This window comes from Pollicipes pollicipes, unplaced genomic scaffold, assembly GCF_011947565.3.
Source record: "Pollicipes pollicipes isolate AB1234 unplaced genomic scaffold, Ppol_2.1 Scaffold_3447;HRSCAF=4054_pilon_pilon_pilon, whole genome shotgun sequence".
Taxonomy (NCBI): domain Eukaryota; kingdom Metazoa; phylum Arthropoda; class Thecostraca; order Pollicipedomorpha; family Pollicipedidae; genus Pollicipes; species Pollicipes pollicipes.
Window position 1 is genome coordinate 19,872,099 of NW_023596297.1, and position 14,407 is coordinate 19,886,505.

Here is a 14,407-nt window from a genome sequence, read left to right on the forward strand (position 1 = left end):
ACGATGCCCTTTTTCACGTTGACGGACCACGTCGGGTCCCCGCTCTCGGGGCAGACCGAGTCCACGATGCCGTCTTGGAATCCGTACCTGGGGATGCAGGACGTTATCACCGGACGTCGTAGCACGGCTTGTCATGCCAGTTCGGTTTGATCATCGCTGATGGTGGCATGGACATAGCCACAACAAGGCTGTCCCATAGCAGCAGGTCTCGTATACCCTTTACGACAGCATAGAGAAGAAACGAACTGAATGCAACCTTCTAAAATCTATGGTAGGTCATTGACGGTATTAGCAGTCATAAAACGCCATATTTTGGCGGTACGTCATGGCGTGCCACACATGGCTAGTACTTTTTCGTTCCGGGCTTTTGCACCTGAGCTGATACGTCTGCAGAGACGATGTGAGTGTGCTATTTCACCTGAGCTGATACGGCTGCAAAGACAGTGTGAGTGTGCTATTTCACCTGTGCTGATACGTCTGCAGAGGCAGTGTGAGTGTGCTATTTCACCTGAGCTGATACGTCTGCCGAGGCAGTGTGAGTGTGCTATTTCACCCGAGCTGATACGTCTGCAGAGGCGATGTGAGTATGCTATTTCACCTGTGCTGGTACGTCTGCAAACACGATGTGAGTGTGCTATTTCACCTGAGCTGATACGCCTGCAAAGGCAGTGTGATTGTGCTATTTCACCTGTGCTGAAACGTCTGCAGAGGCAGTGTGAGCGTGCTTTTTCACCTGAGCTGATACGTCCGCAGAGGCAGTGTGAGTGTGCTATTTCTCCTGGGCTGATTCGTCTGCAGATGCAGTGTGAGTGTGCTATTTCACCTGAGCCGATACTTCTGCAGAGGCGGTGTGAGCATGCTTTTTCACCTGAGCTGATATGTCTGTAGAGGTGACGTGAAGCTGTCGCTCTCGATGTCCTTGTCCGTCAGCGAGCCCTGGTCGACCGCCACCGTGTGGAGCACAACGTTCTCTATCTGCGGACAGAGGGGAGAAGAATCGGCATCAGCGACTAGCTCCGGCACTTTATGAACGACATATCGAGCTTGCGTCTGACGCTAAATGCCAACTAGAGCTGAAGGATTGCTGTGCCGCGGTACCAACAGCGTGCTAGAACTGCAATATTTCTGTGTAGCGGTGCCGACAGCGGATGCCAAATCAGTATCGACTTAAATCAAGGCATCGCAGTCCCCGGGTCCCTCCTTTGGCTGCGCTTTTGCATACCATCCATTGTCGGTTGGTACGTTTAGCGCACAATGTTGAGGAGGGAAAAAGCGTTTTGCGCGCAATGGGCTGGAATGTCAATACCTGAGCAATCCACATTGCTCGCCATATTATGATTGCATGAAACGCTACTCATGCATATAAATCTTTCATTGAAGGCTCTTCGCACGCGAAACGTGGCCAAAGGACTAAACTCTCACCTTGATTGCATTGCTCCAAGGGCGTGATTGACGTGAAGCACAACGTCACATTCCAGTGTCAGTGTGGTGCTCTTGCCTGCTCACTCCCAGCACTGTGCTGGCAGTGTTGGCCTGTACTGTACCGGTACGCCTCCCCTGGCGTGTACTGAACTTCACAGGCTCTGCAAAAGTACGCAAAGGTGCCCCACGTTGGCGTGACGTCATTAAATACAACCTACGTTTAATGAATTCGCTACGGTCACCTGATTTACATCGACTAAATTACACGAACATATTCAGGCAATATTTAGCCGGAAATGACACCCACCAAATTTTGTCGAACTTGCAGAGAGCCGTTGCACAGCTCATGGACACACACACACACACACACACACACACACACACACACACACACACAACCCACACCCACACACACCCACACCACACACACACACACACACACACACACACACACACATATATATATATATAAGACATGGTGATGTTTATATCGTTCGAGTCCATGCACAGCTCAAACACATACTTTTCCGTGCTGAAATCTGGAGAATAAATGCTCTGGAAACGGACTGATCAAAGAAACATCTTTCTGGGTGGATGGTACAGAGCGCAAATGACAGTTGAATTTTTTTATTTTGATATGATGCTGCTCGGTGAAGACAGCTTCAACTGCACTACGAATTAACACAAACTCGCCACTTACTTACCTTGACATTGTTGCAATGAGCAAGTATTCGTCAGTGGGATAAATGGATCTGAAAACAAAGGGGAGATGAGCATCAATAACAATAGAATACCTTACGGTAAGAAAACAGGCACTCTTGTTACACTGCTGGGAGATGAGGAGGGGGTGAGCTGATAAAGTTGACCCAACCTACCCCTGAAACCCGATCTCTTCTGGCTTCGGCCGTCAATTAACGTCCTCAATTCATAAAAATTGGTTAATTTTGTCATCGTCTTGTCACAGGGACACGACTTACTATTGCTAGCCGACCTAAGGCTGCATATTTGTGAAAAGCTGGAACTTGGTAGTATTTTTTAAAGAATCATCTAAGAAGTCAGCCGTTGTAGTTAACGAAAAAGAGGTGTCGTTTTTTGCCCATCAAAGGTTTGCCCGACCACAAAAGACGGCATTGTGCACAATAACGGGGTTTCACACGTACAAAAGAAGACGATGGAAACTTTATCGTGTACACTGCGGGGAAGTACCTATACAGAGTGGAACTGAACACTAACGAACATGTACTTGCGCAACCAAAACAAGTTTGCGTCCTCAGCAGGCATTTTGATGGCTGGATGGACAGAGTTACGTAAGGGCTGGCGACCGGACGAGTCATCAATGAGGCCGTCTTAAAAGAACGTGACAAACGCTTTACCGCGTGTTGGGATTTGAACTCAGTAAAAAACGCCTTGAAGTCTCACATCGATGGTGATCGATTCGCAGTATGCCAAGAGGTGGTGGCTAAACAACGTAACCAGGAGAGCATTGGCTAGGTTTAAGATAAACTCGGCGTTAAGAAGTGGTGGTCATGGTCAGATTTTTCTAAAAGAATCTATCCACACCACCCAACATTTTTTCGCACTGGAGCACGTCGCACAAAATGTGTTGATTCCATTCCTCGACACACTTTTTGTAGTATACACAGGTAGGGGACATATCGCCGAGTCGTACTTTTAACCGTCCCGTCATAATTGTGCTTAGCCCATCCAGACAGATCAGTTGAGTTGGATCGCCTGCCTTTCTATGACCCAACAGTGGCGGAGTGTGTTTGGGCCGCTTTATGCGTTCGCTATTTGCCTCTGACTGGCACGACCTGTGGCCGGTGCCAGCGGCCGCACTAATATTCAGGTGACGTCAGAGGGCCGGGTAAACCGTACCGAGCTTTGCGACAAGTGGAGCTGTCACCGAAATTACATCGCCGGGCTTGTGTCATGATATCATTGACACGGATTTTACAATTGGGTGGTGGGCTTAGAGCTCACACAGCAAGCATCACTTGGCATTGGCGCTGATTCTAGACATGCATCCAATTGAAAGGCTTATGCTAAATCTTATAAAGCTCATGGCCGAACCCCATCATAGCGCACACCATTTCGGCACACGGTATGATCACTGAGACACCAGTCTTCCCATTCCATTCGTGTGAACATTCCATTCGTGTGAACATTCTTTCCTTTTAAAAAGATGCTCAGATAGACTGTGAGGGAAGATTATATAGAACTGACGTGCATTTAGAGTGCATCTTAAAATTCGCTTTTTAAAGATGACCCACGCTTCATTCATCAGTGACAGGTGTATTTCACCACATGAAGTGATCATGAAGCCCATCCTTTGCATATCACCCGTGGATCTGGACAACAAACAAAATTACTGCAATATGCGCCAGTTTTTTAAGCACTGGGTGACGCAGGCAAAAGTTAAACACCATTTTCCTGAACAGTGGCAAGCGTGTTTCTCACCGGATGGACTGGATGGTATTCGGCTGATGGCAAAGCACGAGAAGCATCAGTGGTAGCAATCGGGCGACACCGCACACGACACGTGCGCGTTGTCGCCTGGTCAACAATTCTAGATCAGTTCAAGGGGCATTCCACCGGAATGCACATCAGCTTAGGACTTCCTTGCCACAGCTTCCCACTCGCCCTACCAGTCGCCCACGGGGTTGATTTGATTTGGGCCCACGGAGTTTATTCGAGTTTGATTTGGGCAACCTCAACAACCGCGTCCGCGTGGTCAAACTATCAAACCTTCAAGACTCAAGGTCACCACTAGGCTTGAGATGGGAGGCATTGCCGTCCACAAGATCGACTGGACGATGAGCTGCCTTCAGCAGGTTTAACTGCTGTGCATCCTGGACCGCCAGGGAGTCATCTGCGCCACCTCTTGTGGTCAAGACAGGTGATGCAATCTCCGATTATTACCACTGTTGCTGCTCGCGTTTTACCATGAGCCGAACATCACCCAATCCGGTCAGCGAGAAATACGCTTGTCAATGTTAGAGAGGATATTGATTAACTTTTGCCGGCGCCACCCAATGCTTTAAAAAGCTGGCGCATATCGCGGTCAATTTGTTTGTTGTCCCGATACATGTGTGATATGTAAAGAAAGGCTGCGAACATTTGCACACTGGCTTTAAATATAAGAGAGTGGATACAAAAATATTTTAACCTGGATCAAAATTTACGTCATATTAATAGTGACGTGCTAAAGTACCTTGTTGACGTCAGTTCAGGTATATTTTCTACATTTCTTGGGCCCGGTATTTACTTTTCACATATGCAAGAGGATGGTGTGGGGCTCAGAAGAGCACGGAAGGTGGGCTCAAGTCAGTATTAAGAGCTCCTGAGAAAACAACTGAAACACAATGTCTTAAGGAGGGACACCCACAAAAGAGAACAACATTATTTCATCCCACGATGACATAACAATAAATCATTATTGAAATATATAACTTTATCCCAATTAAGGTAACAAAATAATCCTTGGTGAGGGTAGAGTTGGGGACGGAAGGAGCCTGATATTGCACAACTACCGTGGCACCTAAACATTGGCAGACTTGCTTTAATGTGAGTGCCAGCTTGGCACCAACATCATAACTTATCTCTTAGTGTTTGTCCTCTCAAAAAATATACATAAACACATCACTGTCACCAGCTAACCCAACCCCCTCCTTGCCCGGCAGTGAGAAAAAGAACACCATCGATCGCACATTGGGGTCCACTGAGTGCGTTGTTGCGGACTACACGCCATCCAAGTCCGCAGCCTCGGCCCATTTCAGGAGGAGAGGAGACGGTCGCGCTCAGGAGATGCTCAGGAGACGTTCGCGCGCCGCGTGCGGCGACCGGTCGGCCCAGTTGCCCTGCCGCTCTCATCCTCCCTTCATTCCTCGTTCTCGCACTACCTCGTTTGACCGGTGCAAACCACGTGCGCCATGAGTGGGCTTACATACCTTCTGGCGGGAACCCCGTTCGGGTAACGAGCACATACTCCGCGCAGGGGTCGCTGTGCGGGCCAAGTCACGTATGGACCCCCAGGTGCGTGCGTGTTTGCTCCACCATGTTTCACTCTCCTTCGTCCCACACCCCTGCAATGGTCATTACCCACCAAAAGGGCTCCCATCCTGAGCTGACCGCTCGGCCTGCCCTCGCCTCTCGCCTCCCCACAGCCCCCGAATCATGTCCTTTCTTCATTGAAATGATAAGTGGCGATGGCGGGGCGCTGCAAGCGTTCATTCTTCATCGAACTGATTGCACCGGCCGCTTCACATGGGCACAGACCAGGTACCTGCATGTCGGGATTGCTTCAGCTCTCAAAAGCCATGACAGACCTAAAATTCATACCGTCTTCGAAGCATAGGGAAACCTGCTGGACTCGCGTACCAGCGGCGCTATGTATCAGTCCTAAAGCAGGGACGTTGCTTTGCCCGACTGAAATGGAAAGGTCAGCTGACAACTGTCCAATGAGGGTCAACCCAGGCCCGGGAGAACCAGGCTGTAGCATCGCGTGGCACATGAAACCCTCCACATTCGTATGGCGAAAGAGGAGGCAAAATTAGCCGTTTAATTGGACGCCGCAAGCTGGGTGGCGGGTTCAGAGTACACGCAACAAACTATGTTTAGAAGCGACTCGAACAATTTGTAAATACCCATGTGAGCAACAACATCGGAAAAAAACTCGGGAAAAGTGACCTATCACGACCGTCATTTATCATTACCTTGCTTTGTCCGTTTTATTATGAGACCCAAACTAACCTTCTGTCATACAAGAAGCAGCTCTCGAAAATAACTACCTGCTCTCAAGGGGCACTGCAGATGCGGTGCCGTGATGTAGGTCCAGATCTGCATAGATATGGGTGAGCGCATGCATCTCCTCGCCGGCTTGGCATCGGTCTTAGCCTTCTGGCGGGTTGAAAGACACTGATATTCCACGTCCTTCATGCCTCAAAATGCAGCTTTCTTTGAGTTGCCATGCTCTATAGCATTTCATTATCACGTTCAACGGCTCGTGCATCCGTTTCTAGCGCAGCCTTCATGGTTGCAGAGGTGCCGGTTTATCTGTATGGGGAAAGCCCCATTTTTTCTCAGTGTTGTATTAGACCCATGGCGGTGTATGGAAAAACAGCGCTCTCAGCAAGCCCGAATTACTATTGCAGATCCTGCATGCTGAGAGAATTGTCTGTCCTGCTCACTTGCCAGACACACTCCGAGTGGCGCCATACACTCTATGCGTTTCGGCGTGCGAGCTTAACTCTTTTAATTGCGCTTTGAGGAAGGCAGGGAATGGCACCTCCATTCTTCTCGAAAGACGTGTCATGTTCGCCGAGAGGAGCTCTAGGGGGGCGGGTCCCTCGCGGGATGAGCCGACATGCCACCGGAGTTTGCGCGGCTCTCCACCACCGGCCAATGGCTGGCAGCGAGGGTGACCGCTTGACCCGCCCGGACGTGTCTGGCTTGAGGAGTTGTATTTGCGCCCATGAGAATACGACGATTGTCTTGGTTCGGGTAGGCTGGGGTTCATTCGGTCATGCATAAACGTGTCAGAGCAAGGAACGACGGGCCTCAAGACAGAAGAAAAAAGGTGGCGCAGTGGTGCGCCCATCCCAGGTTATCATCTCCCTCGGGTCTTACCCCGATGAGGGACCCACATGGCTGAGTGCATGCCGGGTGCTTGGACGGCGCTACCAGCCAGGGCGATCTTGAGATTGATGTATGGCTAGCGGCTTCTGCCCGCCCCCGGTGAAACGTGTGGCTAGCGGCCACAGCCCGCTTCTGGTGAGACGCGTGGATAGCGGCTGCAGCCTGCCCCCGGCGAGACGCGTGGCTAGCGGCTGCAGCCTGCTCCCTGTGAGACGCGTGGATAGCGTCCGCAGCCTGCCCCCGGTGAGACGCGTGGCTAGCGGCTGCAGCCTGCTCCCGGTGAGACGCGTGGCTAGCGGCTGCGGCCTGCCTCCCGGTGAGACACGTGGATAGCGTCCGCAGCCTGCTCCCGGTGAGACCGCGTGGATAGCGTCCGCAGCCCTGCCCCCGGTGAGGACGCGTGGCTAGCGGCTGCGGCCTGCTCCTGGTGAGATTGAACCATTATGGAGTTCAAGACCAAGTCGGAGACCAAGGCTGGTGACGCCGACCGTAGCTCCTTGACCCCGGTGTGCAGGCTTGATGCTTCTCTGGGTTCCGACGTAGCACGAACTCCGACACGTCTGCTACTCCTCAACACTCTCCCGGTAATGGTGGTCTGTCGGTTGACCTTTTCCACAGTTGTCATGGAAATGTAACCCGTTTGAGTCAACCTTTGAGCCTTCAGTGTCCCTGTGCGCCAGTTTTCGGTTCTGACGTGAGATATTTGGGAGGCTGTTGCCATGCAGCGATACTAGCTTCATGGAAAGGGCTTTATGCCGTAGCGTTGAGGTGCCATTAAACCAACGAAGTGTGCAAAATGGCAGTGAGGCCTCTGCTGTTCTGCGCGTTGGAGCTGACATTCTTTTCATGGTAAGCACAGTTTCTTCCAGTCCTGAAAGCTTGTGTTTTAAAAGTCGTTTGGTGGGCCCAACCAACAATTGGCGATCTTTATCTTAATAGTAACACGCTTCCGCCTGATCAATATCCCCGCTGATCATTGTTAGCATTAGAACTCCCGACCGGCAACGCAAAATTCGGAAGCCCAGGCTTTCTGGGAGCCTCCAGCTTGTGTATGTAGGTCCAATCGGAGGCACAAGTTCTCCTTTGCTGTTTACGAGAACTGCGTGGCATTCGGCCATCAATGAGGTCCGTCGTTTGCGGTAGGGAGAGATCGACGCTTCTCCTGGTGTTCGGCCCGCGAAAAGCCTGCAACAACCAACACAGACAATACTTGTCCTGCCCCACGTGTTGGCTCAGCTTCGTCTCAGGACAGGTCGCGGCGGGACCCCCACGTAGGCTAACGCTTGCAAGGTGTGGCCAGAAAGGTCTGGCTAACGCTTTGAAGGTCCCAAACTGCCGCGTCGACTCCAAAGTGTCGTCCTGACGAGCCGGACCGGTCGGCGCCAGTTAGGCGTGGCGCTGCCCCCGTCCGGTCCTCGTCATCGAGGCCGCTCCGCCGCGTCCGGTGCACGCTCCACCCCTCAATTGGGCGGCTCGTGCGGTCTGCAGACGGCTCGCCCGCGCGCCGGCCGCTAATCGGCCACAGCTGGCGACCGGCCGCGGCCCGCCCTCTTGGCTGAACGGAGTCGAGAGTGAGTCAGCCGAGATAGCGGGCGACCGCCAACCTTTGGTCGCAGCGGACAATCAGTTGACAGTTCATGCACGGCGGCCGGGGCTTACTGCAAGCCGGTGGACAGGCACTCAACCCAATCTGCCCGTTTGGCGTAAGCGTTCAGCCGGATTAAATCTGTCAGCAGAGCTCATGCGATACGATATTTGCAGATTTTCCATGTCCAGCGGCGACCCTCGCACCAAGCACGGGGCCTCTGCCACAGCATCATGATCCATGTTGCGACAGTGGACTGTTTTTCCGAACACTTAAAAGCGACACTTCTCCGTAGTTAGCGAGGTAAATTTTCACTGCATAGTGCTGTGCAGTTGCCGTTCTGCACAAGTTAACTAAGTAAGTACACACACATGCAACACATCTTACAGAAGGCATCGAATAGGTGGTTCCCGAGCAGTACAAGAACACCAGTACTAGCTGATTGTGTTCTCATAAACATGTTCCCGTGGAATGTTTCATGCCACATTCTCAAGTGCGTCGAAAAATGCAAAACGAATTCATGTTTCAAGCAATTTGGAGCTTATAGTTGTGTTTTACATAGCTTCCTCAGGTTAAACAAGCATACTTTTCCGAGATGATGTTTTGTTTTGAAACGCCATTAAATCGCAAAGACAGAGTTGGTTGTCAGGTTGACCGTAGGTAGCCAAAAAAGTGGGATTTGGAAGACCATTTTTTCTTCTTTAAGAGGTGTTTTCTGGATCAGACGGCCACTTTCATAAACAAGGTAGCCCATGCTCTAGATGAGGAGGCCCAATGTTGTGTTAAGGAGATCTCTTTGCTGGCTTGTGAGGTTGCCGTTTCGAACTAGGAGGCCCCTGGTTTAGGTTATGAGGCATACTCTTTATTCAGGAGCCACATTGCTGGAACGAAGGCCCCCTCATGCACCAAATGGACGCAGCTCCTGATCAGGGTACACCGTTTTTGGATAATGAGGACCCTTGCTAGATTTTTCCCCTGAAGACCCCTTTGTGAATCGAAGGATCCTGTTCTGGAGAAGGTGCCTCTCTATACATCAAAAGACACTCTTTTGACACAAGATGTCCTGTTTTATGATGGCGAGACAGTTGTTTGGTCGGAAAGCCCCTACGCTACATTTTTTCATTGCCAACATTGTTTACTTCGATAGTATTCATGCAACGATAATGACATATACCTGATTTAATAAGGGGGCACGTGCCGCCTCCCATCCTTGAATAGCATACAGCCCAGGAGGCCCCTCTATGAGGAGCCTCTATTTTGTCCAGGCAGCCTCCGAGAAAAAGACAAAAACTAAAAGTATAGGATAATGAACAATCAACTGCAATAAGTGGCAGCTCTTGAAAGTACAAGGTGGCTCAGACAGAGATGCCCCGTGTTTCCCCCAACAGTGGCAGGCGTGCTTACCACACAATAGTGGCCGCAGTAGTATTCAACTGCTGAGTGGCAAAACACGAACAGCGACAACCGTGATCGTCGGTGATTCCGGATCCGTCAAACCGTGACGACAAGAGACGAAGACAAAAGGTGCTCCAGAGGGTGCCCATGGGGGTCCGGGATGCGTAGCAACTGAGCCTGCTGTAGGTCGTCGATTATCCGGCCCATGATCGACGGTGGTACGCCCCATTTTGGAAACGAGTTTCCTTTTGTTATGCCATGACATGAGGGATTCAAATTAACGTGGCCGAGATTCGGGGAAACTTATGTTTTTGGAGTAGGTGACGTCGACCTGATCGGCTGAGTCTCCCTTTCCCCAACCGATTTTAAAAAGTGACACCCGTGACTCTACCTGTGCTGGGGAATCCCTTCTTATCAACAGGAACATAAAACATGAGCACGCCACCGTTCAGGACGCACCTGGATCCCTCAGTACGAGATGCGTCGCGCCGGAGCGACTGACCGACAGTCAATACAGCAGCGCGCGAGGACTTACTTTGAGACACAGCGAGCGGGATGACCAGCAGAAGGCCGAGCGCCCCCAGAACACCGGCGGGCCCCATCCTGGCCGGGGTCCCTCGGCGTTTGGTGGCGTGTCTCAGCGGCCCGCGGCGGCACTGCAGCACTGCTCGGGCAAGCGACGTTGGCAGTTGGGTGGCGGCTCAGCGGCCCGCTAGGGATGCCAATCGGCAGCGATGCCGGCGAGCGGCCGGTCGGCGCTCCCCCCGTGACCCCGCGGTGACCGGTCACGCTCACGGCTCCGCCAGCGAGCCCTGATCGGCAGCACCACCGCGGGCGGTTCACCAGAGCGACACCAGCTGCCGACGTGCGCCGGCCGGCGAGGGTGATGTCGTCAGCTGGACCCGGCGCACCCCGCGTCGCACCAGTCGCCCGACGATCAGCCCACCAGAGCGGCGGCCGCCAGAGACGCGCCGGTCGCGCCGGTCGCCCTGATAACATATACAGCGCGGCACGGGCGCCACCAGCGCGTCGGCCGGCGGCACGGCCAGCGCGCGCCGTCGGGGCGACAAGCAGGGCGCGATGCTGCGACCGCCGCTCGCCTTCGGCACGTGGGGTTTTCCGGCGGGTTTAACAGCGTCCCGCGCTTAGATCATGGCACGTGGTGAAGCAGGAGCGCCCTGTTGTATATGCTGGGAGCCTGCTGACCCGTACTGACCAGGTCGCTGCGCCCCGCCGGTGCGGCCCCTGCGGCGCTCTCCGTTGCTTCTGGCGAGAGGTCCGGTGCCTGATGCCGCTCCTGTCGCGTCATTGGTCCTTTCGACGCCTGCGTCTCGTCCCGGGGTCAAGGGGCGCGAATGAGGGAGCGCAGGGAGGCACGGACTGCGTTCCCAGCTGTGTCTGGCCGTCTGGACAGCGGCGAGCCGGAGCCAGATGCCGCTGCCGGCACCGGCGGCACCACCCGAGCCAGCCACGTCGCCGGTCCAGGCGGTACCACCCGAACCAGCCACGTCGCCGTCCTGGCGGCACCACCCGAGCCAGCCGCCGTCGTCGGTCAGGCCGGCACCACCGAGCACTGGTTTCGAACCGCAGCCAGCCCACACGCAGAGGCCCAGAACAGGGGTGTATTCGCAGCGACCCGGACGACCGAAGAATTTATGCCTTTGACGTCATTCATGACGCCAAACCCCAGGGATGCTGAGCCTTTTAGTGTTCGCAGCGACCCGGGCGACAAAAGTTCTAAACGTTGCCATGCTGTTGCGAATCTGTGCCAGACGCGCGGAATCTTTTCAGCTCTTCGATCGAAGTGAGCCAGAAATGACGCGACAGATTCAATTATAAACAGGACATTTGTGCGCCCGGGACCTACGGCACATGATGAAGGTATTATACGTTGCAAACAGTATACTTTGCAGCTTTCATTGTTAGGAGCATGCGTGGTTCGTGCGAATGTGAATGAATATTACATGCGCGGTTACTGCCATTAAAGTCACAAGGTTAAACAAACAAAAAACTCGTCACGTTCCGAACACGTTCGACACAGATTCTTCGTGACGCTGCGTAGAAGAGAATATTCTTGATGTGCTGCGCATGCGTCGTGGGGGCGTATTCGTTGATCTGAGGATTCGGCATACGTAATGCCAGAGATGGCGCGGTTCAGAGTTAGCCGGGCCGATACTCAGAACTCGGGACCCACCTCGCTGGCTTATCCAGCATGGCCACTGCTATGCGATCACCAGCATGGCCCTGAGTAAGCAACTTGATAGCCCAACCATTTTGGTGGTTTATATACAAATTGCAGTCGCTAGTTGAATGTAGGTATTGCCTTTTTGCGAGATGAATGCAGCATGGGTATACCTTTTATCATATATAGATACGTATGCTCATATAACAGATCACGCGGGGGATGTAACTTCAGAAGCAGTCATGAAACACGTAGGCAGATAAAATGAATTGGCTAACGTGACGGTCGGTATATGGTTAAGGGGTTGGCCCCATATCCAACAATATTTTGAAGCAGGCCTCGAAATACCTGTGTCGGCTATGTTATGTGAAACTTTGGCCCGAGCTGATCCTTGTTACATGAGTACCGTTCCAATGCGGCATGCAGGCATGAATGCCAGCTTCCAGCCTTTTCAAAGTTTAGGTTTGATGTATGTACTTTTTATTCAAGCCCAAAAACACTGTTACTTAACCACGCCGGACGAGAACTGCCTGAGCTTTGACTTGAGTATCTTTGGACCGCTAAGAACCCGACTCTGAAAACCCTTGATTGAAAAATATTGCATTGTTTTCAATATATGAACGTCTTTTGTGAAAATTTGAGCATCTCACTTTTCATAGTCCGCGTAGTGACGACCTTTTTTGACGTCATGCCAATGGCTTTTGCCTTCCGGCGACCGATGCCCCAGCTTTGTAGATATGCGTTTTGGAAATGTTAGTGTGTGCCTTTCACGTCCTGTGCGTCAATACTCCCATATATTATCTCGCTGCAGGCCATACTAGACGACAATGCATTTTTACAGAATGCGGTTAGGTCGAACCATCTTAGGTCAAGCGGGGTCACATGCAAAAAATGTATAAATGTTTGTTGTGATAATGCCCTGTCATTACTCTGCATTTGGCTTTTTATCTACATGCTACCTGTCGTGGCCCAACATAATATCTCTTATAGCCACCACTTTTAGCCTTGTTGGTCGCAAAACAACCGGGAGAGAGGAGAAATAGGTATATTGATATTTCTGCTACATGCCGTTATCGAAACGATTATGAGCATTTCACTTTGAGTGTAGAATCATATTCATTTCGATCAAGGAAACTAATAGAAATATAACTAAGTCTGTATCTCATTAATCTTGGTTATTATACGGGGAACAAGGCTAACGGTATCTGGTAGATGACCTGAATTTGTGTGGTAATATTTGACAGCTGCTATGTGGCGTCGTGTGTTGCGTGCTACAACATGCTGGTAATAAGATGCGGACAAATGGTCCTAAACCAGACGTAATTGCAGGTCGTTTGACCGAGGGACTCGATGAGCACGGCGAGATCTAAGTAGCGCCCCCACACCGTCCTCCCACTCCCAGTCCCACGCGTGAATGAGAACAGTGGCCACAATTGGCAAGTGCTCGCGCGATCCGCTGCAGCCGCACTCTCACACCGTTGCGGGATGATGAGGCCCCGCACCAGCGGCGCGCGGTCCGCTACGCTGGGCGAGACCAGTGCTAGACTGTGGGCAGAGCTTGTGCTGCCGAGCAGTTGAGACCGCTGTGCAAGTGAACGAAAGCCGACGCGTGTGATGGCTGGATTCCAAATGGTTCCGCGCGGCCCGCGCCCAGGACGGCGTCAATAGCACCCCAGGGCAGGCCACGTGGGCCACATAGGGGCACGAGCCGTCACTTCGCTGCTCCGTAAAGCACCGACACTGCGTCTTAAGTAACGGTGTAAACCTGTTACTTCAAACTGCTCATTGACTCAGCTATTCAGTTACTTTTGGTTTCAAGACTTGGTGTAGAACGATAAAGATGCGGTGGCTTCCCGTTTTTGCGTGTTTTGCAGGTATCTCTTCTGGCGTATAGGGCGGAGCCGTGGGTGCGCTCCACTCCCCAGAAGATGAGCATTATGCCTATAGCGATGCATGGAGAGAATTAACTTCGGTACAGTATATGATACCTCTATAGGAAAGGTTCCAGGTCAGATCACCATCAGCGTGCCGAAATATACCTGGCAGCTCTTAATTTCGCTGTGGATGACTAAGGTATGAATTCGAGTGAGTAGCTCCATCCGGCGTGCAGTTTCATAACGACACTTTCTGGCAATGCTGGTTCTGTTACAAACAGGGTCCTTACCAGAATGTGTGCTTCAAAGCGAGCC

At 52.0% G+C, this 14,407-nt stretch overlaps 1 long non-coding RNA gene across 1 annotated transcript; it reads right to left on the reverse strand.

Moving 5' to 3' along the window:
• Positions 1–1,433, reverse strand: LOC119091229 (uncharacterized). Its single transcript, XR_005093383.1, has 3 exons — positions 1,423–1,433; positions 869–975; positions 1–87 (listed from the first exon to the last, which is right to left on the reverse strand). It is a non-coding gene; the product is annotated as an uncharacterized LOC119091229 (long non-coding RNA).
• Between the last annotated feature and the right edge of the window lie 12,974 nt (positions 1,434–14,407).